The 5,503-nt window shown below is 33.0% G+C and overlaps 1 protein-coding gene across 2 annotated transcripts in view; it reads left to right on the top strand.

Moving 5' to 3' along the window:
* LOC108744657 (conserved oligomeric Golgi complex subunit 6) overlaps positions 1-5,503 on the top strand; it is a 126,663-nt gene that overhangs the window by 48,291 nt on the left and 72,869 nt on the right. The window contains exon 2 of one of the 2 annotated variants that reach the window (XM_018480527.2): positions 2,478-2,570. The exons of the other annotated variant lie outside the window; for it this stretch is intronic. The gene's annotated coding sequence lies outside the window, so the exon portion shown is untranslated. The remainder of the gene's footprint in view (positions 1-2,477; positions 2,571-5,503) is intronic. 2 annotated transcript variants of the gene reach the window in all.

A 5,503-nucleotide genomic window follows, 5' to 3' on the forward strand; every position in this document is an offset into this window, starting at 1 on the left:
CGCTCCCACTGTCCATGTTTCGCACCCGTACAATGCCGTGCTCCAAACATACATCTTTAACAACCTTTTTCGAATTTCTAAATTAACCGTTCGCGAGCATAGAAGTGACTTCTTTTCATTAAAGGCGATACGACCCTGCGCTATCCTCTGCTTTATATCCCTACTACTCCTTCCATCCTGACTTATCTGACTTCCTGGGTATCTAAAATCAGCCACTTCTTCTAATTTTTCGTCTCCTATCTTTATATTCGCCCTTTCCCTAAAATAAACTACGTTTTTATCCATTAGCATACTAATCAATAAATAATATAAATTAGGGCAAACGACCAATACAATCTCAATTACCAATTTTCATTAGGTAGGTTCATCACCATGAAGCCTGTCCTAAGACTGGTTGGACGTCCACCTTTCCTATCCTGAGCTAATCTTTGCATTTCCCTTAAACTAGAACATCCCAAATCGTTAAATAGTAATTCAATCTAGGTCTACCTCTACTCCTCTTAATTCCTGTTTCTGCCTCTTTTATGTATCTGACTATCCCTTTATGCCTGAGAAAGGTGTCCTACCAACCTATCTCGCCTATTTCTTATCAATTTCCATAGAGTCCTCGGTTATGTCTCCTTATTTCTATCCACGACGTTTTTAAGGTTTGGTTGGACGTGTATTTTTGTTTTGCTTTTGTTTATTTTCATACAATATTGTTTTATCAATACCGCTTCCATATTACCTTGATATATAACAAAAATTTCAGCAGGACTCTCAATCTCATCAGAGTGATTCAAGGACCTAACATAATTTATAAAATACTCATTTGAGTTGTTTCTGTCTTCTGCTAGTAGCTGAAAACCTAATTGATACGCGTTTCAACATGACAAGTAACTTCTTCAATTCCTCGGTTAAGAGATATTTTCTAACATTATTTTCGTAATTTTCAATCGAAAAAAGAAAAATGAAGAGTTGACAAATTACACAAAAATATCATAGAACTATGCCTCTTGCAATTTTTGATCACCGTGTGTCGAGTTATTATTATTATTATTTATTGCTATATTGTACTGATTGTGAATACACTTGAATTTAAAAAGTTCATTGTATTGTTGAGTCGTACTATTGGTTTCAAAGGGCGTAACTTTAACGTTACTTCGTCGCATTGAATTTCATCCCATTTATCTACACGTGCCGGCGGTATGGTCATCGTGAAATTAATAATAAAATAAACTACGTTTTTATCGATTTACTTTATCTATTGCGTGTCTTTTGGCGTTACAATAAATATAATTGGACGACTGATGCAAGTAGTGAAATAATTACAGTAACAACTATTAACAATCGTTAATTAACAAATTCTTCTTATTATTATTGTTAATAGATCACGTTTGAGAAGAGAGTAAATAAATTAAAAGGGTAGAAAGTTCATCAGCATGTTGCTGTTAAATCGAGAGACTTTAAACTATCGTTCCTTCGGTTTCTTGGTTTTTTTCTCTCTGTTGGCGGTTACGACATTCAAATAACATGAATCATCGAATCGTATAGTAATAATCGTTATTATTAGGTAATTTCTGTTTATGGACAAACAACATATTGTTGCATATATCGTTGGAATGGAAAATTTTAGATGGTTTTTCATTGCATCGTATTTCTGTATTGTATAAAACGATAAGAAGAATAATTAGTACCTATATTATGAATTAAGGGATTAAAGTACAGCATTCCTTCCGGATGTGAATAACCGCCCGAGCCGGAGACGAAGGCCGCATACTTCCGGAAGGTTGTTTCGTACTTTCTTCCCAAATCTTACATACATAGATCCAATTTTTAATCATACCCCTATCTAGAAGATAATAAAGAGCATACCTATGCATTTTCTTATCCAATCGGGAATATTGCACTTTCGACCGTGAAATAAGGGAAAAGCATCGTACTTTCGGTAGGGGTATGGTAAAAAAATTATATTTGTAAGTAAATAAATTTTATTGATGTAAAATCAACATCAATGATTTTATATTAAAATATTTGCAACCCCATTTTGTTTCCGATCTTTTAATTTTTTAATAATAAGAGAAAGAAATGGAATCCATAGTTTCTTTAGCTCCCGAAACAATCTCGATCCAATATTTTAGATTATCCATTTCCAAGGAGTTTAGAATTTGTTGGGCTCTCTTCAGTTAAATAATTAGAAGGCATTCATGGAATGTCTCGTTGTCCCCTATTTAAGCTTGTAATACCTTCAATAGCCAATGTGTGCAACTTTCCTTCATCATTCATCTTTACAAATAGAACATAGATTTGAAAAAGTATTTTAAATAAAATACAAAATGCTTTTCTCAAAAAAGTATTTAAATGCAATATAAAAATAGGTACTTTTTATTTTGTATTTGCATTATAAATGCAAGTATTTCAAATAAATCACGTCTCTGTTATATGTTATGTAGTTAATGCAGTTAAAGCTTTCACCGACTAATTATTATTTTATTTAGACTCCTCGAAAAGAAGAGCTACAACCATGACAAATGTACAAAATCCTGAGGATATTATGACATCCGAAAACACTTGACGTAAATCAGTTATAGGTAAGTGAGGCTTAAATTAAATTCTTCTTTTAATTTGAAGTTTTGACCGATAGAAAGTATTATCTGCATATCTCAGGCATATGTACCACATATACGTAGATATATTAAGTTAAGTTTAGCTACATACGAGCCGCCACTGAAAACCGATGGTATCAAATGACGAATGTATACAGTCTAGACCAGTGATGGGAAATGTGCGATAACAAGGCTCCTTGTGGCCTCCGTGAGGTCTTCATGAAGCTAGTATTTTTATCATTTATTATTTAAGGAGAGAGATAAGGACAATTTGGAAAGTAATAGAGTTAGGTTAGATTAGGTTATGTTAACGTGCTGCCATCAGTTGAACAAAACATGAATTACAATGCTGCAGGTCTTATACATACTGTAATGTTCGTGGGTTTAACAAAATTAACTTCTAAGACTGATAGCGACAAAAACTATTTATTTACACTAATTATTAAAGAACTTAAACTAAAAAACACTATTAAATTATTACTAAACTTAGGTTATTATTCTACTTACACTACTATTGATATATCACTATTAACAGCGCTGTTTATTTCACTGCTATCACTGTCAATTTATTTTTGGATTCACTTCTGCAACGGTCAATTTATTTCTCGTTCTCTCGTCGATCGTCTCTTCCTTTAAATACTCTTTCGTTTACTTTCTGAAACCTTCTGGAAACATCCGTATAGTTTATTTTTTCTTTGAACTGTTTAACTGCTTTCCCAGAACGCAGGTACGACACACACATTTACTAATACGGCGTACATGAAGAAAGGCTCCCGCGGCTAGTCGGCGAATCGATAGGCCGTTCACCCACACGTGTGCCCGATCGCACACAAACACACTCGTGCTAGCTGTAATACATATAACCTAAAGTTCAGGTCATCCCGAATTAATAAAACTATACAAAAACTATAATAACTTTGTTTCGATGATGGTGTTTCAAAATAAACACATCAACACCGTGAGCTATGTTTTAATTAAAACAAGTACAGAAAAAATACAAGTTGCAAAAAATGGTCACTGAAATGTTCAAGTTACGAGTTCTTGGTACCAAGGTTGAAATACTTGTCCTCTCTTTAATGAATTGGTACAATTAATATATACATATAGAGGGGTAGGTACGCCCTTCGACAAACAGAGATGGTAACGCCCATTCGGTTCTGAAAAATATTGAATTTGAATTAGAAGATGCCGACACAGCGGGTGATTGCAAAAGTTTGTGAAAGTAGGTAATTGTACATTTGCGAACCATCCCTGTTTGTTGATGTCCAGTTCAAAGAGATTCCCAGGCGTGCCTATGAATAAATCTTTTCAAAGTGATAATAAAAATTTGTACAAACTAACAACTATCGTAAACTAATATAAATATAAAACTTAACTTACAGCACGTCTTCTAAATATTACAAAAATATATACAATGACTATACACAATGATTATATACAATTAACAAGGACCGAACAAACTTTGAGAAGTCCCGTTTATTGGTATACTTCAACTTATGTAAGAAGTAAGACAACCTTTATTAATGTCTAATTTAAATGTGCCCCCTACCTGTAAAGAATACACATTTTGTTTTAACCACTTGTATTAATACCTGCAAAGATCAAAATAGTTTGAAAGCTATTACAGCGGAGTTTTGAAGGTTGCAAAGTTAGACTGAATAAGAATTGTTGCCTCTTAGAATTGTCACTAAATAAGCTCAAAATAGTTTGAAAGCATTTATAGGGGGGTGTCGTGAAAGTTGAAAGGATAAATTGATTAATGATTATTGCGCTCTCAGCATTGTCAATAAGGTTCAGACCTTCTTCTCTGTGAGTGCCGATGTCGACTCAGGAAGCTAATAAATTGCTTCAGAATTTTATTACTACAGTCGACACTTTAAGATGACGGACTTTATCTGTTACCATTAGAATAATGTAATTGGGACGTTGAAAATTGGCATAGTTAGCAATAAAACTTTCAACTTACTAACTAGACTAGAGATCGTCCTAACTATATCAGTTAGAGAAGAATTTTACTTGCAAATGAAGTTGATAGAATTGTTGCACTAAAATTGACTCTTATTTTTACTGATATTACTGACATTATTAATAAAAAATGAGATTCGTTAATTAATAAGAGTATACACGAATGCATAATTATATAGATACAACGTTTCCTTTTTAAAAGAATTATTAGAAGTTGTAGGTTTAAAACACTACGTGCTGTAGGTATAATTATTGCTGGCAGGGTAAATTACGAAACAATTTAATTCGCGTTTAAAGAAAAAAGCAAATTGTTGTTTTTCTTTTTCGTACCTTGCATGATATGGCTGTTAAGTATATATGCAGGTGACTATGTAATTAGTAGCGATATTGTAAAAAGGTACAGTGTTGTGCAAAGCAGAAATATATGATCACGTGCCCTAACTGTTTTCGAGGTCAATCGATTTAATAAGCCGCCCCTTGTATGTATTTTTTAAGCTTATGCTCGACCTAGAAAATGCTATACAAGTTCGAATATCGAACACAGTTTAAACAAATTACGTAAAAATTAAAATTTTTAGTTTGCTTTTAACGTTTTACATTAAGAGCCTTTTCAAGTTACTGATGCCTGTTACAGCTAGGGTTGCCACCTTTTCAGGCTTTACATAAAGTATTTCTCAACTAAAAGGTTAAAAAAAAAGTACTCAGCATAAAAATAAAGTATTTTATTTTTTGTTTTTAAACATATTATTTGTTACACCTAGCAGCCAGTAACAAATTGCTGCCGCTCTTAAATACATTAATAGTCTCTAAACATAGCAAACAAAGATTTAAGTAAACTAAAAGTTAATTTTTATTTAGTTTTAATGAAGCTTTATTCCTGTCGTCCCGCCACTTTGCGTTCATAACAGAGAATACTCTTTCTGTAAATGCTGAAGTGGCCGGAACGGACAGCA

Source organism: Agrilus planipennis, unplaced genomic scaffold (assembly GCF_000699045.2).
Source record: "Agrilus planipennis isolate EAB-ADULT unplaced genomic scaffold, Apla_2.0 scaffold16, whole genome shotgun sequence".
NCBI lineage: Eukaryota > Metazoa > Arthropoda > Insecta > Coleoptera > Buprestidae > Agrilus > Agrilus planipennis.